Here is a 27,377-nt window from a genome sequence, read left to right on the forward strand (position 1 = left end):
GAGGGGGACTGGACATCTGGATGCCTTTTAGGAGTTTGCAAACAATCGGAAGTTCACCCACAGGTGTACCTTCCACTGGTAAAAGACGAGCAGAGATGACGGCCCTCTAATTATTTACAGACTTGTAGGCCAAACCAGAGGAAGCCAAGGAAGACAAGAAAGTCAGGACCAAACTACAAACCGCTGAAGAGGAATTGGCAATCCGTGCACGGCACCAAATACATCATTGTTTCCAAGTGGAAGAATAGCGTTTGGAGGTACCAAAAGGCCAGGCGTTTGTGATGAAGTCACAAGATTCTTGCAAAAGGCCTGGGGGGCACCATCTCTCCCTGAAATTTTCCATACTAAAAGAAAGAGGCGTTCCATTAAGATCAGAGGATGCAGAAGGCCAGCTGGATCCAGAAGCAGGTTCCAGTGGTGAGGAATCAAGATTGGAGCAGTGCAGCTCATTTCCGGAACTACCAGGAACCAAGCTTGAGCTCTCCAAAGAGGAGTCACTAGAATCAGATCTGCTCCCTGATGAAGGATCTGTGCCAATACTCTGGGAATCATCATGAAGGGAGGGACAACATAATCCTGAAACAGAGACCCTTCCAGAAGAAATGCGTTGATCGCTAAGGCCACCGGGTCTGAAAGCCAGTTGAAGAACCTGTCCAGTTGATGGGTGAGATGGGAAGCAAGGAGGACTATGAAGAGGTGGACCCATTGAATTTGAAACGCCTAAAATACTTTCGGTGTAATCTCCAGTTGCTGTAATCCTGTAGATGACACGATTGCCAATCCAGCACTTAGTTGTTCCGAACCGGAAGATACTCTGCCACCACCGAGATCTGCTGCTGGAAGCAAAAGTGCCAAAAATCTTTGGCTATCTCCACCAAAATACAAGACTTCTGCCCAGTTTGTTAACATACCTCACTGCGGAGATGTTGTTCATCTGAAGGAGTATGCAACAATCTGTCTTGATAGGGGAGAGACTCCGGATCGTAAAACAGCCCTCCAGGAGCTCCAGACAACTGATGTGAAGGGCTTAGTTCTGATTTGGACCAGTGATCCCCTGTAGACACTGGGCCACATCAAGCTCCCCATCCCCAATGACTGAGATTGGACTCGATCACGATCTCCGGAGAGGACCCAAAAATATCCCTGCCATTCCAGACTTCCATATGTTCTAGCTACCATGGCATCTTCGTCTGTGCTTCTGCTGACAGGGGAACCTGTTCTGAGTACGAGAGACCTTTCTGGAGGTGAGACATTTTTAGACATTGGGGAGCTCTGTAATGAAGGGGATCTAGGAAAATGGCTTGAATTGATGAGGACAACAGGCCCACCACCCGAGAAATCACCCTCAAGAATATAGTCTGTTTGCACAACATCAATCTCAACTCTCTCTTGATGTTGCTTACCTTCAAAGGGGAAATAATCAATGGGGTCAGGAGAGAGTTTACTTGAAACCCTAGGAACTCCATTCGTTGTGAAGGAGTCAAAACCGATTTCTGGCTGTTGACAATCAAGCTCAGACCCTGGAGGAGAGAGATTGTCCATTCCAGGTGGGTGAGAACTAGTTGGGAATATTGGGCCATGATGATGAGGTCATCGCGATAAATGAATAGATAAACACCCTTGGCTCAAAGATATTCCACTACTGGGCAAATCACCTTTGTGAAGCACCAAGGAGCTGAAGACAGACCAAAAGGAATGACTATGTATTCAAAACATTGTCCTTTCCAAAGAAACTGGAGGCAACGTCAATGATGAGGAAAAATAAGAATGGTCAAATACGCATCTTTCAAGTCTATACAAACCATCCAGTCCCCTTTCTGAAGGATGTCCCTGATCAGAAGGATGCCCTCCATCTTGAAGTGACGATAAACGATCCATTGAATTCCTTTAGGTTCAGAACCAGGCAGAATCTGCCACCCGTCTTGTCCACCAGAAAAATTGGACTGAGGAAACGCAGAGGGTAGGGAAAATACCCCACTATGGCTCCTTTGAGCAAAAGATATGAAACTTCTGCAGATCCCTGATCTCAAAGGAAAAAATACATTGCAGGAGGAGGGGCAATTTGTGATGGGAAATTGTAAAACTCAAGCTTGTAGCCTTGGACTGTCTCCAAAACCCAGGCATCTTGAATTATCCTGTGCCATTTATGATGGAACAGTCCCGCCCCGCCCCCTCAAAGTTACTTTTGAGAAAGGATCCTGGTAAGATGAATGGCTCCTCCTAGACCCTCCTTTTCAGAATCTGCTCCAGCCCACTTGTGGATGGGAGAGGTAGAAGGTAGAGGTGGAGGAGGTGGGGTCCTGCCTTGAAGACAAAAGCCTCGTTGAGGACCTTGGTTAAAGTTGCGGCCGAAGAATCCAGCCCCTTGAAAAAAGTGGACAGAGGACTTTCTTTATCGAACCTGGGCTTTGTCAAGATTTGCGTATGTGGCCGCAAATTTGGAGAGTTCTTTCAGGAATGGGGAACCAAAAAGTAACCCTTGAGCTAAGGGTCCTGATTCTGAGGAGGCAAGGTCAGCTAGTTTAGGATCCATTTAAATGAGGATGAAGTGATGTCACTCACTTGAGATTGCACGATTGGCATTCCCTAAAAAGCAGAGGGTATGCTTAGCCCACCAGACTAAGACCGCGGGGTCAACAGGAATCCCCGATTCCTTGGCATGAAACCCTAACTTGAGGATTTTTGTTATGGGACTAGCAATATCAAGAAGCTTATCCTGACACCCATGCCAAGTCCGATTGATGCCATTCTTGGGGTTTTTAGAAAACGCCTACCGATATGTGACCAACATAGGGTCGATTTTGGGCGTCTCCGTGATCCAGCCAGGGGCATTCAGATCTCAGCCGAGATCTAACCTCCTTTTCAAAACCATGGCAAATATGGGATTCCACGTAATCTGCCACTTCAGCTGGGGAAGTCTAGGGCGAATGATGTTTCAGGTAAATTAGATAAAAGGGGGGGGGAATTGGCTATAGGGTTGGCGCTCACGGAAATCCCCCACAAAGTATTGTGAAACACTTTCTCATATCACGGTGCTCCTGAAAGGGAGGGTCCTCCCAACTCCTCCAGAAGGAACAAATTTTTTGGTGATGGTGAAGGATTAAAACCATCTATCCTGTCAATTGACAGTTTGTTTTTAAATTCATGTTTGTAAATACGGATAATTATATCCCTTACAGCCCTGAGGACGTCGGTGCGATTATCCTCTTGCATGACGAAACACGTGTTGGCTGTTGCTTGTCGATTATTGAAATTGGGAACAATTCCACAATAAACAGAAGTTTGGATTCAAGTTGCTGGCTGTTGATTACACATATGATGTTACAATCCAATGACAAGAAGAAGATGATTTCAGATACAAGACATGGACACTAATGATTTGTTATTTACACGAGTGCCTTGGATCTTTCTTTCAAATTATGTTTCAGGCTTAAAGGTAAGGACCTTTGGGTTTGCAGAGACTCCTGGGAATGATGCATCTTCTTTTCATACTTACGGGGGCGAAATTGCCACCTGGGTCTGAGGCCTGAGCAGAGGATGATGAGTCTGTCATCCTGGGATTTGGATTTAAAGATAGAGGAGGAGGAGGCCCTATAGTCATGGTCTTTCGCCAGCGACCCCTGAGTATCCTGGGGGAATGGGGATTCCTCACTGTTGTGGGGCGCATAGGAGGGGATCCATTCTGGCAAAACCCAGTAAATGTTGTTGAATAGGCCGGATAGCCTTGGCCAAGGCTTCGTTCACCGTATGGCGATCCCACGCATCAAGTGTGTAGACTAAGTCCTGCTCAAAGGACCACCACAGGGTCATCACAGTAATAGGCTTCAGCAGCCTCATTTACATAATCGGCCATATTGACAGATTTAGCAGCCAAAATCTAACTAAAGAGCAAGGATCCAGTAACAATAATAGGTAAGAGTCTCAAGGCAGGAGACAACAACCCTTAATTTACCAGGGTTATAATAAAAACATGTTAAAGCGTGGAGGGAGACCTGCCAAAGTATATATATACATATATATATTTTATATATATATATATATATATCAATTATACATAGGGATCAGACCTATGCAGTAGCGAAACACCTACAAACACATGAGACAAATGATTGGAGATCACTGAGGTATTATATAATTGAACATGTGGTGGATCAGATGGATCATGAAAGGGGAGGAGACAGAACAAAAAGATTAAGTCAACTTGAATCGAAATACATTATTCGGACTCAGATTCCTTCTGGGTTGAATTGAGAGATTATGTGTATCATGAGAGCTAGTCTTCTGAATGACAACTAATCGAATGATGCAAGTACTATACAATTTGAGTTAGAAAAACAAGGGATCGAGAGTGTTAGTATGATTTAAATTAGCAACTATTGCATATATCAATGAAGGTTTGCCAATCACAAGAACATACGTTATATAAGATTGTTTTTGATATCGATCTTATCATATCGATTGTGTGGAATAGACAAAGCTGACTTTTCACTTGTGGTCGAATTTGACTGTGATTTTAGTTTTACAATACAGTTCCCAGAATTCCTCATACTGGGCCATTGGGCCAATCATTATAAAAGGAGAACATAGTGAAAGGACTCACTAACCGTGAAAAAGACTGGTGTGGTTGAAGCACATCAATGCAGTTGCTAAGTTTGCAATAAAGGATATTGAAGTTCACGGAGTGCTGTGCCAATTTCTTTGGAACACTGATCATGATTGAGGGGTAAGTCTCCCCTCCTAGCACGAGCACCAGCCGTTGAGTGCTTCGTCGTGAAGACCGCTTTGTGGATATATATATATATATATATATATATATATATATATATACACACAAAGTCTAAATGCTGGTAATTATTTCAACCCTAAAGCTATAAGGGCATAAAACGGGGGAGTAATGAGGCTCGGAAGGGCAAGAAACTGAAAACACACGTCTCCCCATGTTCGTTGCACTTTGAAAGAGGCCAGGAGATCAGCCGGCACTCGCACAATCTCGATTGGCCTCCGAGTAGATAGAGAGGCAGGCAGAGCTGCGCATCCTCACTCCCCTGCTCCCACTCCACTTTACTGAACAATGTGGTGGAGGGCACCATGCGTGAAGAGAGAACACTCCCAGAAGGAAAGAACAGTAAAAATCAAATGGAGGAAGACCCTAAGGCTTGCACCCTTAGCACAACGGTGAGAGAGGTTAGGAACTTAATCAACTAAACCAACTACCACTATGTCTGAAAGTGAAGCAGGACAGCGAGCACTGGCAGGAAAAGGACCCCAAGGCGTATGCTGGCGCGAGCAAGCAAAAGTTAAGTCAAAGAGCGCTATATAATATAATCAAGATTTGACACACACTAACAACAGCAGTAAATGCTCAAAGAATGATGAGGGTACTTAACTGGCTGCAGAACAGCAACGAAAGAGAATATGATAATGTGGTTAGCATGGTATATGGGGCTGGGGCTCTATGGTTGTCAGATGATAGACTTGATTCATGGGATATGTAGTGTTTGTTTAATTTGCTTCTAATTGGCTGCTGAGAAATAAAAAGTGAAGAAAGAGAAGCATAATCTGGGCCTCCAGTCCTGACATAGAATTATCACCTTTATGGCAAAAACGAAGTGCACTTATTGATGAAATATGAGTTAGTGCTCTAGTTAGATGTACAAATGCAAATGACGCATCATTTTAAAAAAGATGTATTGCAAGTCGGCATTCAATGTTTCTCAACCTTGCTGTTTCCACAAACAACTTCCTGCATCCACTAATTAAGTTACTGGACGTGACAAATTCATCTAAAATTGTTTAATTCCTTTGTTTGGTATCTTTTGTAGCATAATAACTGTGTACCTTCTTAAAACTACACACTATTGTATGGGTATATACATTGAGCTCTCTAGGTGAGTTAGAACTTTGCACAGATAGATCAGATTTTGTTTTACATTTTTTTATATGGACATAATATGTGACATTAATTTATTTTATCAGATTACTCTAAAGGACATCCTACAGGAGTTGTCCAGATGTAAGTAGTTAGTTCTATTCGGCTCTTTGTTGATATCTCATAAAGCTAACAGCTAATAGCGCTCCGCACTATCATGACACCTTGTTGTTGACAAGGTCACTTTGTATGCTTGCTGTTCAGAGTCACCTTTTTAACATCACTGTGTTTGATGCAAGAACACATGCTGTGCAGTAAAACATGTGTTTGCACCAATCACAGGCCCTATCTCAAGGTCTTCCTTCTCCTTGGAGGCTAAGAGGTCAGGCAGAGGTTCACTCTCCTCCTCATCAGCCCCAACAGTCACCAGCAACATGATAACCTCAGACCTCTCAATGTGGAGTTTAAGGTGATTGATAAGAAGCACCCTGTGGGATTGCATAGGGGTCTTAAGGTCTACCACATAGGTGGCCCTCCCCTTCTTTTCGATTACCTTACAGGGCCATTTCCAGTGATCCTGGAGGGCCCTAGGTTCCACAGGTTCTGTCACCCACATTTTCTACCCAGGCTGGAATTCCACAGTAGTAGAATTTTGATCATACCACTCCTTCATTACAGCCTAACTGGCTTCTAAGTTGTCAGAAGCTTGCTTCCACAACTGAGCCATTTGGCTACGGAAGGACAGCATGTAGCTCACTACATCCTGGGGGACTTCCTTGGGAGCTTGCTTCCCACCCTCCTTTACCAAGCTAAGAGGTCCTCTGACAGGGTGTCTGTACAGAACCTCAAAGGGGCTGAAGCCCCCTCCCTTCTGTGGTACCTCCCTGAAGGCAAACAACAAACAGGGCATGGGTATAGCCCACTTTTTACTCAGGCAGGGTTCTGATCAACAAGGCTGCTGATTTGGGGGTGGTAAAGGGCGGAGAAGTTGTAAGTTACTCCACACTCTTTCCACATGGACTGCATCTAAGCAGATGTGAAGTTGGTGCTCCTGTCAGGCACCACTTCCTTCAGGAAACCCACCTGGGTAAAAATCCCCATAAGGGCTCTTGCCACTACAGGTGCAGTGGTGGTCCTCAGAGGTAAGGCCTCTGGGTACCATGTGGCATGATCCACCAGAACCAGGATACACCTGTGACCAGAAGTAATCTGGGAATCCAAAGGCCCAACAATGTTGATGCCCACCCTTTCAAAGGGGGTGCTAATGACTGGAAGTGGCTCCAGGGGAGCTTTCTGCTATTTCCCTGTTTTTTCACTGGCCTGGCATGTCACACAGGTACTGCAGAACGAGTCTAAGGAAGTCCTGATTTTAGGCCCATAAAAGTGGGGCACAAGTCTTGCAAAGGTCTTGTCTTGACCCGAGTATCTTGCCAGTGGTATCTCAGGCGTCAGCCCCAGTAGGACATTCCTGTAGCATTGGGTGACCATCTGGGCCCTTGTTGTCCCATGCACAGGAGCCTTAGGCACACTGTAAAGGAGGTTGTCCTCCCATTAAATGTGATAGCTCCCAGAGACGTCACCTGCTTGGACTCCTTTGTGCCCTACAGAACTCCTGCTTGGTGGGTCCTTCTTTCACATGTCAGTCAGCAGGAGGAGACAGGTCACTAAGGGAAGCAGAGCTCTCCTCAGTGGACTCTGGGGCAGCCACTGCAGGTGCCCCATCTGTCTCCCTAGGGGTACACTCAGGGGCTGGTTTACCATGCTCTCTGCTTCTTTTCTTTGTAGCAGCTGGCTGGGCCATTGTTCCAAGCTCCAGCCCTTCTTGACTCCCCTCCCAGGCAGCCATGGATCTTGTGGTAGCACAGATCCAATTAGGTAACCCCCATAATCTACACATGAGCCTTGAGTTCCACCTCTTTCGAGGCAGAGGACTCTAGGTCATTACCTTACAAACAGTCCACATGCATGGCAGGGCTTACAACAGCCTTCAGAAGACCTGAAACCCCTACCCACTCAAATGGAACCAGGGATACAGCATAGTGATCCTCACCACAACTTGGTGAAATGCACTAGGGATCACCTGCTCTGGTAACACCAGCTGACTCCTTACCATGTCCACACTGGCACACATGACTCTCAGAGCCTCAACACTTTGTCCATGGATTGTGACCCATTGCCTATACTTGGTAGTATTTAATGGCGTATGGATCTTAGAAAACATCTCATTGTCACCCAGGGATACCAGGGTAACTCCACTAAATTCATTCCCATTTGACAGGGACAAACTCCTCCTCCAGCACTATGCAAGCCATCCATGGGTTCTTACATCCAGTGGGTGGCTGTGCTCTTTTTGGACACTTGGGGTCTCCCTTCTAGTGTCCATACTCACGTCACTCATAGCAAATGGGCATTTTGGGCTGCTGACTTTTGTCAGGGTAGTTTAGTTTCTGGTGGTCAGATTGGGATTGTGAACCCAATCCTTTCCCTTGTGAGTTGTTTTGGTGACCTGTAGAGTACTCCTTCTTTTTATCTCCCTCCTCTTTCTTCTGGTGGGGGGGAGGGGACCCTGAGCACCCTTTTGGGAGTCCCCACCAAATACCCTTATGGACACTCTGGTGCAGACCCAGGTACCCACCTCCTCAGAAAGACTCCTAAGATCAGTCTGTTTGCTATCTACCAGGTGTTGGTGCAGCTCTGTAAAACAACTATCAAGCATGTGCCTCTTCAAAAACAAGGTATACAGCCCATCAAAATCATTAACATTGCTGCCCTTCACACAGCCCTTCAGTCCCTTACCAGCATAATCTAGGAAATCTACTGCAATGTTCAATATTGTTCTCACTAGTTGTAATGTAATGCTTATACTCATTAGTTTGTCTATTCTGTAAGTTCTCGTGGTTGTATTGTTAAAGTTCTTTTATTGAAAGGGCAAGATGAAACAAAGGGCAACCGGGACGGAGACGGTTGAGTAGTCCGAGTGCACTGGGGTGACTATTTTAATACGACTTTAATCTTAAATAAAGTCCACACACCTGAACTTGTGTTTGAGTTCAGCTCACTTTATGTGGTGACGAGCTGAATAATCCCAGGAGTGAACCCAATCGGAAGGAACGATCGTCTCGCAGCAGTGAAGTCAAGTTGGAGGGAACGATTGTGTCGCAGGAAACCAGTGAAGCATGAAAGGGGATTGCAGTCACGTATTAAAAAAGTAGGTGCTGCGTTATCCTGCTGTGCATTCAAGGGGCGTACGACGTGTTGATTAAAAAACATTTTTGAAAAAACTTTCGGATTATAACGACAACGCAGCCTCCACAAGACAGAAAAGTACATTTTGCGTCCATTTTAAAGTTTGTGGCGGCCATCTTAAAGCATCGAAGATGCCTGGTGTTTTTCCATGCTGTTGTTAATAGAAGAAAGCGGATGCATGCAGCGGCGCTGGTGTCAGCAGAGGTTTCTCCTCTTGAAAAGCACAAAACACACAGTTCCCAGTGCTGCAGGTTGAGGAAACTGAAGTCTATGGTGTCCCTGAGACTACCAACAGGAGGCAAGCTCCACTCCAAGCCCTTTGAGAACTCTCTCAAGCAGGATACACAGCAAAGTTTACCCTTTGCACTCTTTTCAGGCAGAAGCAGCAACTGCAGGCCAGTCCAGCAAAGCAACACAGCAAAGGGACAGTACTCCTCCTCCAGCTCTTCAGCTCTTTTCCTTGCATAGGTTCATCTTGATTCCAGAAAAGATTCTAAAAGTTTGGGGTTTTGGGTCTTCTTCTTATACCCCTTCTGCCTTTGAAGTTGGCAAACTTCAAAGCAAAGGCTCAAGTGTTTGCAAGATCCTTCCTTGTCTGGGCCAGGCCCCAGATACATACCAGGGGGTCGGAGACTGCATTGTGTGAGGGCAGGCACAGTCCTTTAAGGTGTGAGTGACCACTCCTCCCCTGCCTTCCAGCACAGATGGCTCATCAGGATATGCAGGCTACACCCCAGCCCCCTTTGTGTCTCTGTCTAGAAGAGAGGTGTGAACAGCCCAACTGTCAAACTGAATCAGATGGGGAAACCACAAACAGGCAGAGTCACAGAATGGATTAAGCAAGAAAATGCCTACTTTTTAAAAGTGTAATTTTCAAACTAACAATCTAAAAACCAACTTCACTAAAAGGTGTATTTTTAAATTGTGAGTTCAGAGACCCTAAACTCCACATTTCTATCTGCTCCAAAGGGAATCTGCGCTTTAAAGTTATTTAAAGGCAGCCTCTATGTTAACCTATGAGAGAGAAAGGCATTGCAACAGTGAAAACCGGATTTGGAAGTATTTCAGTGTTAGGACATGTAAAACACACCAGGACATGTCCTCCCTTAAACATACACTGCACCCTGTCCATGGGGCTACCTAGGGCCCACCTTAGGGGTGCCTTACCTGTATGAAAAGGGAAGGTTTAGGCTTGGCAAGTGGGTACACTTGCCAAGTCGAATTGGCAGTTTAAAACTGCACACAGGGACACTGCAGTGGCATGTATGAGCCATGGTTACAGGGATACTAATGTGGGTGGCACAATCAGTGCTGCAGACCCACTAGTAGCATTTGATTTACAGGCCCGGGGCACCTCTAGTGCACTTTACTAGGGACTTACTAGTAAATCAAATATGCCAATCATGGATAAACCAATCAACAGTGCAGCATATATAGGGAGCACTTGCACTTTAACACTGATTAGCAGTGGTGAAGTGCGCAGAGACAATAAACTAGCAAAAACAGACCTGAAAAAATAGGAGGAAGAAGGCAAAAAGTTTGGGGATAACCCTGCAAAAGGGGCCATTGCTAACAGTACCTATCTTTGCTTTCCTCGTATTTTATTTTTTTGTTTTAGAATTGTTTAAAAAAAAAAAAAGAGGAAAACTAAATGTTTTGTTCACTATTGTTCTCACTAGTTGTAATGCAATGCTTATACTTATTGGTGTGTCTACTCTGTAAGTTCTTGTGGTTGTATTGTTAAAGTTCTTTTATGGAACGGGCAAGATGAAACGAGCGGCATCCGGGACGGAGACGGTTGAGTGGTCCAGGTGCGCTGGGGTGATTATTTTAATACGACTTTAATCTTAAATAAAGTCCACATACCTGAACTTGTGTTTGTGTTCAGCTCACTTTATCTACCCATGTTTGTGTGTTGAGTTTGTGACTGGCCCTGAACTTTTGCCCATACTTTTCAGGAGTCAGACTAAACTTCTTGGCTAAGATGGCTTTCATAACAGGGTAGTTGATCTGGTCCTCCACCTCTAAAGTAAGAAGGGTGTTCCTCCCCACCGGAGGCATGTACCAACAAAGACAGCTTCTCAAGAAGTCCTCTGGGACCATGTGGACTCTTAAAGCCAATTTGTAGGCTGCCAACCACTTATCAATGGCATCCCCCCCACTATAAATGGGCACCACATCTTTTGAGATGTGGCGTTTAGACTCACTTGAAGACACTGCAGGTATGCTGCCACCATTTTCAATGCTGGACCCTACTTCCAGGGCTCTTATGTCTAGCCCTCTCAAACTGAGCTCATGGGCCAACTTGTTCTCCTCAAGAGCCAGTTTCTTTTCCTCACAGGCCTACTCCAATCTAGCAAGCTCCATTCTGAGTTTTCTTTCCTCCTTCCTGTCTGCCAGCTCCTCTGGTGACAGGTTCCTGGAAAAGCCACTGCTCCCTGCTCCCTGGTATGGAGACCACTCTTGCTCCTTGCAAACTGTTGAACCTGTGCACAGGTGGTTCCACTCCCTCATGGAAATCCAGAATCAGGCCATCCTCCTCCTCCTCAAGAATTTCCTGCTCCTCTACTGGGTTGCCTTTTCCAGCAACCTGGACCTCCACCCAGGTCCTCAAAGCCTTCTGCAGTTCCACCATCTTGGTCTGACCCCTTGTAGACACTTGAAAGTCCTTGCAAAAATTCTTCAGCTGTTGCACAGTGTAAGACTCCAGCCTGGTCAGCTCAGATTTGACAACTGCAGGTGCAGGTCTGACTTCTCAAGAGCAAGACATAATTTACCAGAAAAATTTATAAAAAGCCAAATAGGGAAAGTTGAAAAATCAAAAATTCCAATAGGTACAGGTGAGGCAAAAAAATTCCCAGTCAGGAGGAAAAGGTTCGAATTGGTTGAAGTATAGAACTGCACAACCTAAATTAACCTGTGCTAACCCTCTTGTAGCTTGGCACAGAGTAGGCAGGCTTAACTTAGAAGAAAATATGTAAAGTATTTATGCAATACGCATACAGAAATCACAATGGAACACCACAAAAGGACTCCACACTGGATTAGAAAAATAGACCATTTTTATCTTTAATAATACTACAAAAATGACAACAATCCAATCAAGATATTTCAGTTTTGAAAGTAATCAAAAAGGAGTACTTTTCAATCTCAAAGATTGGTAGAATAGTATCAGTCGTATGGTGTAAGGAGCCAGTGCGCTTCTCTTACAGTAATTAGGGATCCCCCCGGGGGGAGTAAGAGCAGCACACTCGAGGTGTAAGAATTATGGGGAATCTTGTGGTAAGTTCCTCACGAGGAGCGCCATACCATATGTGAGGATCACTCCGGCCCTTACCCGTGTAAACCTGATGTCGAAGGAAGCGCATGCAGCTGGAGTCGAGCTAAGCCGCTCACACACTCCTGCCCTGGGTTGGTGTTTCTGCATCCCTATGCACAGCTGCATGCCATACTAGAGGTTTCCTGTGGGGTGGCTGTGGGCAGACACTGTTTCTCGCTTGCAGACTGGCAAGGGGGAACACGCTGGAGAACGATTCCCTCCGATGTGCTGGGGCCAGAAGAAAGGATGAGTGCTCTGTAAATGCGTTTTTCATCCTTCCCAGGTATCAAACGCTTCACTGAGGTCAATGGACCTTTTGACCCAGAAAAAGTGTGGTGAACCATACACAAATTTACATTAACACCACGCAAACAATTTAAACACCATGACAATGTGGCCACGGAAGGAGACTCCAATCAATTAAAAGTTTCAAAGCTTTATTTTATAACCACAAAGCTAATGTCATGAAAACTGTGCACAAAATCACATTATAAAGATTTATCAAGGCCATTGGCTGCCCAAAGCAGCGAATGAAATTTAATCAAATTAGCATTAACAAAATTAAGCATTCAAGAAGAACAATACATATGATTAATGAAATAATTTGAAGCATCAAAATATATCTCAGGTCAGAGTATATCAATATTAGTCACGTTCAATTAAGCAGAGTATACAAATTTAGGTTGGATACAGGTTGACACTACAGCTAACCAAATTAGGAAATGCATATGAGGGGACAAACAAATGCGGGCAAAATACAAAAGAAGACAAAAATAATTTTGAAAAATATATCTAAGGCCAAAGATTACTATCTAGAAAGATAAAAAGAGTGAGTGTCAGCATGCTAGCTTATATTCAGGAAAAAGAAAGAAATTTGTTATTGCGAAAGCCACAGGGACAGCATTCAAAGATTCTTCATCAGCAAAGGATTAGATCAGCAGCAAAGTCCAGTCAGGCATAATCAGGAAAGTGCAGAGCGAGAACTGCACAGAGTCAAGAGTTCTCAAGAGCCAAACAAAGACTGACTGAAACGTATGAAGTCCATCTCCATAGAAAAGCACACAAATGGCTCTGATTTGTCAGTTCAGTGGCCTCACATCACGCAAAAGAGACATCATCCAATTAAAAAGTAAATAAAATGTCAGGTTGCAACAGTCCGGTATTTTCGCAGGTTTGGTCTGGGATCATCTCCTCTTTCCGTGTGAATCCAAACAGTTCAGTTACCATTTAGTTTCACTTGCAACAATCCAGGTTATTTCCAGGGTGCACAATGGACTTGTCTCAGTCTCATGTGAATCCACATGTCGATTGAAACAAATTATTTCACATTATGGCCACAAGCCTGGATGTTCTCTTTTCAAGGTTACTAAGCTAACAGTTTCTATGCCATCAATCAAATAACCTACTGCTACTGCAAACAGTCTCATGGGAATAGAACCTAAAGAAAAACTAATGTTTGAAAAAACAATGAGTCATCACTTAATATAATTGCAAATATGAACAGTGCAGGCCTAGTTATGCTACCACAAGAAATATAAATGCATTAATATATTTGTTAATAAAACACAAATAATATGCAGACTTGTAAATTCTGCATTAATAATATATCATCAGAATAAGCAAAACATTTCATTATAAACTAGAAAACTTTGTTAATGCATCACATTAGATAGAACAGAAAAGTCCATTTATTTCTATGCGCCCATCTATTTGGACTCATAAATCACATATTAAACATTAGAAAACCAAATTTGTTTTGATATTCACAGTTAGTCTAGAGTCTAAAATATACTTCAGCATCATTTAATTCTTATTAGCACATTATTAAATCCGGTAGGCGCAAATGTGACCACCAAAAATGAAAACATGAGCACTTTTAAAATATGTGTTAGTGTATCTTTATACGTTAAGTAAGTGGTTCCCAAACATTTTCGACCCACGGCTCCCTTGATCTATTGGCCACTGGCTGCGGCTCCCCATTATGTTACTTTTTGTTGGCGGGTGGGGGATGTAAGCCTGGCCTAGGGAGTACATCCATTTTTCTCCCTGAAAAGAATTGGGATGACGCCAATGAAGGTATTGTAATTCTATATATAACTGTAAAAAATAAAAATGTAACAGTTGTTTAATTACAGCATGCATAGGGTTTTTTAGTAAGGGGAAAATATTGGTTGACGTAACCCTAGTAAAATGGGCAGGTCTCATTTTTATGTAGTTATAACATAACTGTTTAAATATTGTGAAATGTAGAATCCCTTTAGTTGTGTTTAACCACCAGAGGGCGCTCAAGGACAAAATTAAAAAAGAGCTGCTACAACGGAGTAGTTTTATTTTGTACGAACTGGCCCAAGGGCTATAAATAGCTCAGTGGTTCCCAAACTGTGTGCGGCGCCCCTGGCTAGTTTTGATGGCGCACCAGCGAGCCGCGGCGCACAGATTGGGAACCACTGCGTTAAGCTGTCAAACATAAGACAGAATTCGTCACCTTCTGATGACATCTGGGTCACTAAAAGCATTACTAAAGTTTACGCTACAACAGCTCCGACCAGCACGAAGTACAGGAGTGCTGGGAGCTTCGCCTCCTCAGAATAAGTTGGTGAAGACTGATAAAATCGGCAACTCCATGACACGCACACTGTGTTCACTGTCCAGCTGTCAATCTGACACGCTAGCGACAAGCAGAGAGATCGGATACAAGTTGATGTGATGCAGAGAGAGGCAATCAGCCTAATCTTGAGATCTTTGGTGTACCTGACATCTCAGGTAGAACAGGAAGCAAGCCAGCAAGCCCTTGGAGACACTCTGGAGGTAGTTGTTGGTTCTTAGTTTGCGAGGCAAAGATCAGCAGGCAGTAGGGCAGGACAACAAGACAGAGCAGCAGCCCTGAGATCAGTCAGTCCTGGCACACAGCAGTCTTTTCGCCAGGAGAGTTTTCTTGCACCCGGAAGTGTAGTGGATTTAGTGGGCCAGAGACCCAGTACTTTTACTAAAAAGTGCCATTGATGTGGGGGATGACTTCAAAAGGTTTCTGTGAAGTGCACAGGTCCCCTTTTCAGCACAGCCCGAGCTCCAGTCTATCAGTGGGATATAATCAGCCCCTTTGTGTGGACTCTGTTCACTATCTTTTGAAGTGTGTGAGCTCTTCCCACCCTCCTCCCCAGGAAGACCGATCAGTATGCAGATGAATGCAGGTGCAGTTGAGTATCCTGTGCTGTGGGTGTCTAGAGAGAATGCACTAGTGTAGCTGTCACCTAGACCAGGTCAGACGTGCATTAGAGGCAGGCTGTAGGCACGCAAGGCAGTGAAAGCAGAGAAATGCCCACCTTCTAAAAGTGGCATTTCTAAAATAGTAATAATAAATCCGACTTTACCAGTAAACGGGATTTATTGTTACCATTCCAATTATACTAAACATGATCCAGCTACTCCTCTTAGGAATTACAGCATAAAAGTATTTTAAGGAATTCCCAATGCTGGCATATGAGATGGGCAGGCCTCGCAGTAGTGAAAAACGACTTTGGAAGTTTTTTTAATATCGGGACATGAAAAACTTAAAAGTATATGTCCTGCCTTTTACTTTCATGGCACCCTGCCCTATGGGCTACCCAGGGCCTAACTTTAGGGTGACTTATTTGTAAGAAAGGGGGAGTTTAAGGCTTGGAAATAGGTGTTAAATGCCAAGTCAAGGGGAAAGTGAGACTGCACACATAGGCTCTGCAGTGGCAGGCCTGAGACATTTTTACAGGGCTACTTGGGTGGGTGGCACAATCAGTGCTGCAGGCCCACTAGTAGCATTTAATTTTCAGGCCCTGGATATATAGTAAACCACTTTACAAGTGATTTACATGTAAATTAAATGTACCAATTGTGGATACACCAATGATACCAGGTTTAGGGGAAGGGCAAATGCACTTTAGCATTAGTTAGCAGTGGTAAGCAATGCAGCCTCCTCTGTCTCCCGATCTCGAAGATATCCAAGATCAAGCAGGAGCTGAGGAATGTCTTGAGACGCGAAAGAATCTCCCTCAAGCGATTGGCCAGAGTGATGGGACTTCTCTCATCCTCGATCCAGGCCATTTTTCTGGGAACGCTGTATTACAGGGCTCTTCAACGCATAAAATCTGACCATCTCTGGCGCGGACTAACCTATTCCGAATTGTTAACTCTTCCCCAGGAGGCGAGGACGGAGCTCCAGTGGTGGCTGGACCACATGGAAGCGTGGAACGGCACAGCGATCTTCGGATCCTCACCGGACCTCGTGATAGAATCGGATGCCAGCAGTCTCGGCTGGGGAGCCCAGTGTGGAGATATCTCGTTTGGGGGATGTTGGACCCCACGGGAACTCCACCTACACATCAACTTCCTGGAACTCCTGGCGGGATCCTTTGCGATCAGGTCTCTGACTCAGGACAAAGTCTTGTGCTGTATTCTCCTGAGAATGGACAACGTATTTGCGGTGCAGTACATAAATCGCCTAGGAGGCACTCGCTCACGAGTTCTAGCGGAACTGGCAAAGGATTTCTGGCACTTCTGCCTCCAACGCCAAATATCGGTGACGGCAGAGTACCTCCCGGGCTCCCAGAACACACATGTGGACTGGAACTCCAGATTTCTGGAGGATCCCAGCGACTGGCAACTGGACAAAGGTTTATCTGCTGGGGTCCCTGTTCAGTGGATCTTTTTGCATCCAGATGGAACGCCCATCTCCCAAACTATTTCAGCTGGCGTCCAGATCCCGGAGCGACAGCAGTGGATGCGTTCCTGCAGGATTGGGGGTGGGACCAGAGTTACACGTTCCCCCCCCTTTCCTTCTTACTCCAAGAGTGGCAGCCCAAGAGCATCGCCAAGTAGCTACGATGGTCCTGATTGCCCCCTTTGGAGGTCACAAGTGTGGTTCCCATCCCTGTTGGAACTCTCTTGCGACTGTTCGATTCAACTCCCGGTTTTCCCGACGGCTCTCTTGAACCCGGCGGGTCATCTTCATCTGCTGGTCCTCCAAGGCCATCTAATTCTGGCGGCCTGGAAGATTTCCGGATTCGCTGGGAAGACAACCGACTTTCACAACATGCTGAAAAATTCATCAGACAAGCCTGGGCTCCGAGCACATGTAAGAGATATAGATCAGCCTGGAACCGCTGGGTTCGTTGGTGTATGGAAAGGCACAGCGATCTCATGGAGGCCCAGATTACAGATGTAATACAGGGTCCTTAATTGAATTGAAACTTTCCTTCTCGATAGCTAGGAGAAATTTCTCATTAAATGCAACAAATGCCATACCGAGGTCCTTATTAAGTTCCTGGGTTCAAGCCTCTTCAAATGATGAGAATGAACCTAGGGCATTATTTCTAGTTTTGGTGGATGGAGTCCAGACATTCCATCCTCCGTAGGTACCATAGGTTATGCTGGATTTGTAATATGGTTGACAAGTCATCCATATTAACGTTTGAAACGCAGTATTCCATCCACCAAACTCTAAATAGGGACCCTCGACTGTATGCCCAGGTTCACTGAAGTTTTGAACAGTTATTTTTTCCATTGTTTAAATATATTTTAAATGCAAAAGTGCACACACCGAGGCATGGTTAATATGGCACTGGGTAGATCTGGAGTCGTTATATATGGAATATCTTGCACTTTTTCCTTTTCTGTTTTTCCTCTATTTAGTAACACGCCTCTTATTGATTGACTTGGAAACAGACGACGTTTTTTCATTTTATGTAATCTGTTTCTTTGTTTAATAAAGACTCACTTGAATGTTGAAAACAAGTGCTCCATGTACTGTGATTCTTTGACAAGCTAGTTGTTTTTACATTTAGACACAAATTGTTTTTCTGAACATTCTCCTCCCAATACGTCCGCTATGTCGGAATGACACTCTAGCTTTGTAATATTAAGTGGTCCAAGGATTTATATCAATGGCTAGCGTTTCCTACGTAACATGGCGGCCGCCGGTACACAACAGCAGGCAGCTTCAATACTGGGGAGGAGGCTTCAAATGCCGCAGCAGATGCAAGTGATACTGACAAACCCCAGTAACACTTGCATGAAAAAGGGAATCGAGTGCATTCTTGATTCTTAAGCTGCCAATTACCACAAATAGCATATTTCTGCGCAATAAGCAAACCGAATATATCAATTTATACGCGGTCGCCAGTTTAACGCACCGGGACGCTGTGATTAGAAGGGTAGTCCTACGTCAGTTGTGGTGGCTGTGCTGTAGTCCATTTTCAATTTTGGGTGTTAAACTGAACTAAGTTCACTAAACAGACGCGTAGATCCTGGCGCAGATCTGAGAGTACTGCATAGGTGAGAAAATGCTACGGATGTGATAATTAATATACAGATTACTGTAACGGAGACGACACACCAGTAACTATATATCCGAGCGGTCAGACAGCTTATTAGGTCACATGATTAGCAAGTTACTGGTCAGGGATAGGTAGGACAGTCGCTCCGTAAGTTAAAAGTCATAAGGCATTCAACGCCAACCACTTCGTGCACCGCTACGACTGTCAGTCACATGTAAGATAGCAGAGAACAACCACGCTATTGGTGTGAGGAGCTACTGCAGTACAGAGGAAGGGTGAGAGAGTAATGTCCCGTTTCAGTGTCTGTTTTTAACTCAAGTCAGATGAAGGTAGTTTTTTATGTATAAACCTTTATTTGATAGTTGATTAAAATCATTCAAATTAGTAAATACAATTAGTACGATGATCTGTCCATTGATAAAACAGTATAAAAGCATATCTGTGTTAAATTGTGACTTGGGCCAACTGGCCGCAGTACTCGCACCCAAGAGACTTCAACAGCGGCAAAGAGGTCCTGAGTCTAATACAACAAACATCAGTTAACTTAAAAAAAAAGGTTATAAAAAGCCCACTTGACGAGTTAGTGATCAATAAAAGTTAATAAGTAGGCTGCTCAGTCCATATTGTTTGTACTTCAAGGAATGATTGTCTGCTTTCATCCGGTTGGGCTGACTTCTTGCTGTGTAGATGTTAGCCCTGCGACCTTGTCCATGAAGTTGGAAAATCTCACTGTAAGTCTACAGTCTGATCCCTGGAAGCAGTGTATAATGTAGATTTTTCCAAATAATTATGATGGAAAGTCTTAATTTTATTAAAGACACAGAGGCGAGTGTTATGCTTACTTTTCCTGCTTTAATTTCAATAGCAGCTGCAGTCAAGAACAATAACCAATCCCATAAGGATAGCAGAACAAGCTACCAATGGGAAACAAAGAGATACAAGGACCAATCAGAACGCAATACGCATAAAGATATACCAGGCTAGACTGCAAGCAGCCCTCTTTTCTTCTGCAAGAAAGTCATTAAAAGGATTTAAATATTGGAAATATGCAAGCAATTATACAGGCAGCTAAAATTAGAGCAAACAAGTCTTGAAACCAATCCAGAGAAGACACAGTCTTGATGGAATAAAGATGGTGACAATCCAAATGGAACGTTGGCTCAGAGAACGTGTGCTTCGTAATGTTAGATGAATGCAGTGATTTATCCAGAGATAGTTGCTGGAGCGTTGGTAGAGACTAAAGGGAGGGATATAAAAAACGAAGTTAGAATAAATGTGGTGGGATAATACTCGCCTCCGTATCTTTAATAAAATTAAGACTTTCCATCATAATTATTTAGAAAATCTACATTTTATGACAAGGCTGGAAGCTCCTATTATGCTTGTTTAAAGCATATCATTTAACATGTTTAGAATAAAAAGTATGAAATGTAACATAATTTGACCAATCTGCTGATCTCAGATTGTCTTCTAAACGGGAACCAGCCCAGAAGGCTTTGGACGCCATAGCACCCTGAGTAGAATGGGCTCCAAATCTAGAGGTGTCAATACCTGCAAGTGACATAATCCATTTGACCCAACGAGCCAAGGTGGGGGAAGAAACTGGTTTATAGGGTTTCCTGAAGGAAATTAAGAGTTTGGTTGCTGAAGACGTTCTGAGATCAATAGTCTTTTGTTCATACACTTTGAAACAGTTAACCACACATAGCTTTGGATATTTGGGGGAAACAGGATAAAACACAGAGGAGATATTGGTTTTAGTACGTCTAGAAACATTGAAAAGAACACCTGTAGGGGTAAAGTGGCGAGCAGAAACATCAAGAGCCCTGACATCTGAAAGACGTTTGATAGACTAGACACAACAACATTGTTAACTTAGTAGAAAACATTTTTAGAGACAAGAAGTCATTATCTTGTCAAGATAGAAACATTTGTAAAACAAGGTTAACATCCCACAAAACAGTATACTTAGGAAGAGGAGGAATGGAAAATTTACTCCCTTTAATATCCGGCAAATAATAGGATGTTAGCCCACAGGTTTACCATTTGTGAAGGGATGGTGAAGGGAAATAGCTGACCGATACACATTGATAGTCCTATTGGATTTACCAGAGCTAGCTTGGGAAGCAAGAAAGTTAGCTATTAAGCTTAAATGTGCTGAAAAGGGATTACTAGATTTTCCCAGATACCAGCTGGACCAGATTAACCAAGCTGACTTGTAAGCTTTGGATGTACCTGGGGCCCAGGAGTTGTCAATATAGGTTGAAGCTTCAAGTGAAATTCCTGGATAGGAGGAAGAAGACCTGACACTTTCCAGGCTGAGAGAAGAAGGGATTTGTTGAGTATCATCGTGTGGAAGCCCTTGGGGGTTGAGAAGAAGAGATGGGAAGGAGGGAAGAAGGACTGGGAAGTCTATTGATAATTAGAGAAGTGGAGGGAATCAAACTTGGGACTGCCAAAACGGGACTATTAGAACTACAGTGGCTTTCTGATGCCGTACTTTTGCAAGAACCCCGTTGATCATAATGAAAGGAGGAAATGAATAATTTGTTGAGTGTGACCAATCGTGAAGAAAAGCCATCGGTAGCTAGGGCTTGGGGATCCGGCCTCCAACGGAAGAATTGAGGGAGTTGTGAGTTAAGGCGAGACGCAAAGAGATCTGTCTGAAAGGGACCCCATTTGTGATGGATCAAATTGAAGACAGAAGAATGAAGCCTCCAATCGCTGTAATCGGAGAGATTACGCGAGTACCAGTCTGCCACTGGGTTGAGAGAACCTGGCAGATATTCTGCTTGAACAGAGATTTTTTGTTGACGACAAAATTCCCAGAAGCTTTTGGCTAATTCGACCAGAGGTTTGGATCTGGTACCGCCAAGATGATTTATGTATTTGACAGCTGAGAGGTTGTCCATACGGAGAAGGACCGAGCATTGAACTTTGTCTTTGGTAAAACTTCTGATGGCAAAGGAGCCTGCAAGCATCTCTAAACAATTGATGTGCAATAAAGACTCCTGAGAAGACCATGTGCCTCCAGTCGATATTTGACCACACCTTGCGCCCCAACCTGCTAGGCTTGCATCGGATTCTAAGACAAGATCTGGGGCTGATGCAAAGATACTCCTGCCGTTCCAGGTGATCTAGCCACCATTGAAGTTCTGTACAGGATTAGTGATCGAGGAGGATAGAATCTGAATAAGCAAGATCTTTGCGCAGATGCCAAATCTTCAATCTTTGGAGCACTCGATAATGAAGGGGCCCCGGGAAGATCGCTTGAATCGAGGGGGATAGACCAACAATTCTTGCAAGAGACCTTAGGGAGAGAGAAGTCTGCTGTAAAGAGTGGATTATCTCTGATTTGATGGATTTTATTTTTGTATCTGGGAGTTGAAGAGCGCATTCACTAGAAATCCTAGGAATTCCGTGGTTTGGGACAGATTGAGAACAGATTTTTCGTTGTTGATTATGAAACCAAATTCAGGCAGGAGCAAAATGGTGTAAGAGAGTTGAAAGCGAAGAGTGGACATGTTTTGATGCATAAGAAGGATGTCGTCTAGATAAATGATTATTCTGAACCCCTGAGCTCTGAGGTGAGCTACCACTGGTTTCATTAACTTGGTGAAGCGCCAAGGAGCTGAAGAAAGACCGAAAGGTAGGAAAGTGAATTGATAGGTTTGGTGGTACCATTGAAACTGAAGGAATTTCCTGTGAGAGTGATGAATGGGTACTGTTAAATAAGCGTCTTGAAGGTCTAGACGAACCATCCAATTGTTCAAGAGAAGAGAATCCCTGAGATGCAAAATTGTTTCCATTTTGAAATGGTGATAGACAACAAATTGATTGAACTGTATGAGATTTATAATTGGTCTGATCTTCTGTTTCTCCTGACCACAAGAAAAATGGAAGTTAGGAAACCTAAATGATGAGGTTGAACAGGTTGAATGGCTCGTTTGAGAAGAAGGGCCTGGATTTCCGAAGAAACAAGGGCTGCCATGTCTGTTGAGAATTTTAGAGGAGGAGGATGTGACAATTGAAAAAGGGGGCCGTAGAACTCTATTGAGTAACCGTTTACAGTGTCGAGAACCCAGGGATCTGAAGTGATCTCTTTCCACCTGTGGAGAAAACATTTTAGATGACCCCCTATAGAAGGATGGCTAGAAAGTTGGCTTACCTGTGGGAGTATAGGATTTGGAATTACGCTTGTTCCTGCCCCTGAAGCCTCTGGATCGTTGGGGATAGAATTGAGGACGGAAATCTTGTTGTTGCGAATTAAAGGAGCCTCTGTAGCCTTGATATCTGGCATACTGGCCGGTAAACCAACCCCTTCCTCTACTTGCCCTGGCAAAAAACCACGCATTAAAAAAAATTATGAGTGATTGTTGTGCTTTCGCCAAAGAAGCGAAGGTTGTAACAAATCTGCTTAGTTCCTTAATAAAGGAATCTCCAAACAGCAGTCCATCCGCTTTGGGACCTGGATCCATAGCGGTAAGGTTAGTCCGTTTAGGGTCCAATTTAGGAGGAAATCCCTTTTGCCGTTCGTGAGTCATAGCAGAGTTTGCATTGCCAAGAAGACAGAAGGCTCGCTGAATCCAGAGGGAGAGTTCTTCAGGATTGATTGAATCGTTATTCAGTCTAGCGGATTCCTCCATGTAAAAAATACGAGCCAAAGGACCCACTTTATCTAGGACTTTGTCCTAACAGACTGATCAAGCTCTGTCCACTCCTTTACGCGGGTCTTTCCCGAACTTGGAGAAAAAGGTTATCATGGAAGAATCAGTGGAGGGTGTGGAAGTAATGTGGAGAGGAAGAGAAGGTCTAGGACATTCAAAACAAAGTTTGGTGCGCACTTGTTTGTCAATTGGGCGGCATAACGTGGCTGTAATATAGTCTGCGACGTGATCTGAAGGCAGCCACTCAGTGGAGTTAGGAAGATGGATTAATTTGGGATCAAACATAGGGTTCCCTTTAGCATCTAGGAGTGGAGGAGTAGAAAGTTGATCACTTGTCGCTGTTTTAACTTTTTTGGAAGGTGGTCCAATCCAAAAATCAGGATTACTGATATTATCCATGTTTTTATCAGACTAAATATCGTCCATGTCATCATCAGTGTCTTTTATGTTGTCAATCACAATCTTGTGGGTTGCGAGTCAATGTTTTGTTTTTGCCTTACTCTTAGAACACGTTTCTCCTCTGAGATAGGAGGCCTGTGAGGAACGCCATCCTCCATCCTATGTGAGTTAGACTCACTGCTCAACAGCGCAGAAGAGACATTGGACTGATTAATATTAGAAGCCTCCATGGCTTTGGGCTTTCTGCTTTCCCCCGCAGACTGGGTCAATTGAGATTGTGAAAGACAGGATGATACAGTATTTTCAATTTGTTTAGAAAATTTAGATATAGAGGCAGAAACTGCCTTTGCCACTGAAGATTGAATAAACTTATTCAAATTACCTGAAAAAGCCTCTTCAGAATCACTATTCTCATAAAATGAGGAAACATTCATTTTAATGGTCAAACAAGAATAAACTGGTAGAAAAAGGGTTACATTTGAAGAGGGAGGGACCAGGAGGAGGGGAGTGTGACTACAAAGCCCCTGCCAACCAGAAGCTTGCAATTGAGGAAGGCCGTGCCTATAGATGGTTTTCAAAGAAAGGCAGAGAGCTGGCACAATATCTGGAAGTCGAGAGCTGAAAAGCCATAAAGAGAAAAAAGGCTAAAAATAGCTTATCTGAGGAGCACTTTCGATGAGCAGAAGACGCCTGCAGCTGAAGCGTGGCAAACGAGAGGCTGACAGAGCGTCTGGGATAGAACACGGTGAGAAGAGTAGCAGCGCGGTAAGCGCGAGGAGAACGGTTGTGATGACCGATAAAAAGCGAACGAATGGGGGAAAAAGAGCAGCGCTAACAGAATGCAATGAAACAGGACGTGCGCATGAAAGCGCGAAAAGTTACAAATACAACCAGCAAACATAAACACTGTAAATACTAAACATTTTGTAAACAGGTTGAACGCAAAAAGATATACTTATCTTGACTGCGAGCAGCAAGAAAAGATGGGTGCTTGCAGTCAAGCCTGGTATATCTTTAGGTGTATTGAGTTCTGATTGGTCCTTGTATCTCTTTGTTTCCCATTGGTAGCTTGTTCTGCTATCCTTAAGGGATTGGTTATTGTGCTTGACTGCAGCTGCTATTGAAATTAAAGCAGGAAAAGTAAGCATAATAGGAGCCTCCGGTCTTGTCATAAAATTTGGCTCCACGGAGCAAACCCTGCCCCAAAGAGCAGGTCTCCAAAGGTTTTGGTTTAAAAAAAGAAGCAGAAGCTAGGACTTACAATTTCACCTTGGCTTAGACTTGACAAATTCACTTCCCACCCTGTGGAAAATTGCCATTGGGGAGACCCTTACAGAACTTCAAATGACCCCATCATGGTCCCTGAACATCACCTGTGCATGTTTCAAACACATCCTGTGGAGAATTGTCACAAGCCAATCAGTGGAAGTTGATCTGCAAACCCTACAGACAAAAGCTCATAATCAATGTGTAGGGTCATCTTATGTGTAGCTGATACTGCAACTATATCTATCACTGCCTTTTTAAGACTTTCAAATTAAAACATTTTTGGGACTTCGCATTAACTATTTGATGTAAATGATGTCACCCAAGGGTGGAAATATATGAGCATCGGCAAATCGGGTCAGGATAGTCCGTATTAGTGAGATGACAATCACTGTAGAGAGATGTTAGGAGGCCCCTAAATACAGGGCATCCACTGCCCTGTTGGAAGAGACGAGAGATCAAAAGATACAGTGAAGTTAAAAGATCATAGGAGAGTCTCAGTAGGTATGTATAGCTAAGTGTTTATATAGCGTGAATCTAGCTGGAGACTAACAGAGTGCTGAAGAGAGCGCGAGCACAGGATTACTATTGAGGATCGTTTCAATAAAGCATGCCGTTCATTGGTGGTGAATCCTATTGTGTGGAGCGTTGTCCGAAGAGGTGGGTCCTCTGCTCTGTTCTGAAATATAGAAAGGTAGGGGGTATTTTGATTTTTCTAGTGGGATGTTATTCCAGATATTGTCAGCGTAGATAGAGAAGACTTGTCTTTTTTGTGTCTTTGTGTGGGGGGGGAGGTTGAGGGGGTGTTGCATAATGGTGCAGGATTGGAAAGGGAGCCAGTGTATCATGGTGCTATGCAAGCTTCCCAATCTCTAAGTCCTGTAATGGTTACTGCTAGAATTTGCAGAGATGTTGCAGCAGGCCAATCATATTGCAAGGCACTGTGGTATCATCCAGTGTACTGCGGTACCCCATTGGCTGATAGGAGAAAAGGCCTCCTCAGCCAGTGGGGTTCGAGTACTTATGCGGACAATCCTACTGTGCACAGCTGTTGGCCGGCTGAGGTTGTCCACATATAAGGGTTTATTTTAATTTTGTCATATGAGTGAGGTAATATATGCAGTTATAAGCAGTGCATAATTGGGGTGCATGTTATGATTAGTTAACTAAATTAATTGGTGAGGTTCTGTGTTTTCTTTAACTGTTGGTTAATGTCTCTTTCCAGCACCTTACTATGACATCACTTTAACCTTTCAATTTTTTTCTGTAAATTTCAGTGGTTTTTTTTCAACTCAAATTAAGGTCTTAGAACATAACTATATAGCATCAGTTTAGCCTTTGTTTTTTCAGTGATATATTTATTTTGTATGTGGTTAGACCTTATTGAATGTTTGCAATTGGTTTCAAAGTTCGTAATTAACAGAAAAGATTCATAATTGCAAATTATTTCTTATTTTCCACAGTGCTGAATTTATTTGCATGATATTTAGCTTCTCTCAACAAATAAGAAAATGTAAAAATGTATTTGGTCTTTGCTTCATTGTTTCTAAATAATATGATTTCACAATGGCAGTGTTCCCCTTAAATAAAATCAGCACACCTATCTAGCTCACAATTTGCAAGCCCATTCTTGATGCATTGTATAACAGAACCCTGTCAGCAAAAAGTTGCTTTGTCCTGTTGCACAATATTTTCTTTCTTCATATATGTCTTGTTAACCCCTTCGCTGCCAGGCCTTTTCCCCCTCCTGTGCCAGGCCTTTTTTTGGCTATTTGGGGCAGTTCGCGCTTAGGCCCTCATAACTTTTTGTCCACATAAGCTAGCCAAGCCAAATTTGTGTCCTTTTTTTCCAACATCCTAGGGATTCTAGAGGTACCCAGACTTTGTGGGTTCCACTGAAGGAGGCCAAGAAATTAGCCAAAATACAGTGAAAATTTCGTTGTAAAAAAAAAATGGAAAAAGTGGCTGCAGAAGAAGGCTTGTTGTTTTTTCCCTGAAAATGGCATCAACAAAGGGTTTGTGGTGCTAAAATCACCAGCTTCCCAGCTTTCAAGAACAGGCAGACTTGAATCAGAAAACCCAATTTTTCAACACAAATCTGGCATTTTACTGGGCTATACCCCATTTTTATGATTTTTTGTGCTTTTAGCGTCCTTCCAGTCAGTGACAGAAATGGGTGTGAAACCAATGCTGGAACCCAGAAACCTAAACATTTCTGAAAAGTAGACAAAATTCTGAATTCAGCAAGGGGTCATTTGTGTAGATCCTACAAGGGTTTCCTACAGAAAATAACAACTGAAAAA

The 27,377-nt window shown here is 43.6% G+C and overlaps 1 protein-coding gene across 3 annotated transcripts in view; it reads left to right on the forward strand.

The window, feature by feature from the left end:
• Positions 1-4,610: 4,610 nt before the first annotated feature.
• The window catches only part of LOC138259926 (glyoxal reductase-like), a 46,025-nt gene continuing 23,258 nt past the window's right edge, over positions 4,611-27,377 (forward strand). Inside the window, exon 1 of one of the 3 annotated variants that reach the window (XM_069207910.1) lies at positions 4,611-4,723. The gene's annotated coding sequence lies outside the window, so the exon portion shown is untranslated. Of the gene's footprint in view, positions 4,724-18,655; positions 18,741-18,953; positions 19,018-27,377 lie in introns of those variants that run through there. The other 2 variants (XM_069207909.1, XM_069207911.1) reach the window with 2 other exon arrangements.

This window comes from Pleurodeles waltl, chromosome 9 (genome assembly GCF_031143425.1).
Source record: "Pleurodeles waltl isolate 20211129_DDA chromosome 9, aPleWal1.hap1.20221129, whole genome shotgun sequence".
NCBI classification, from domain to species: Eukaryota; Metazoa; Chordata; class Amphibia; order Caudata; family Salamandridae; genus Pleurodeles; species Pleurodeles waltl.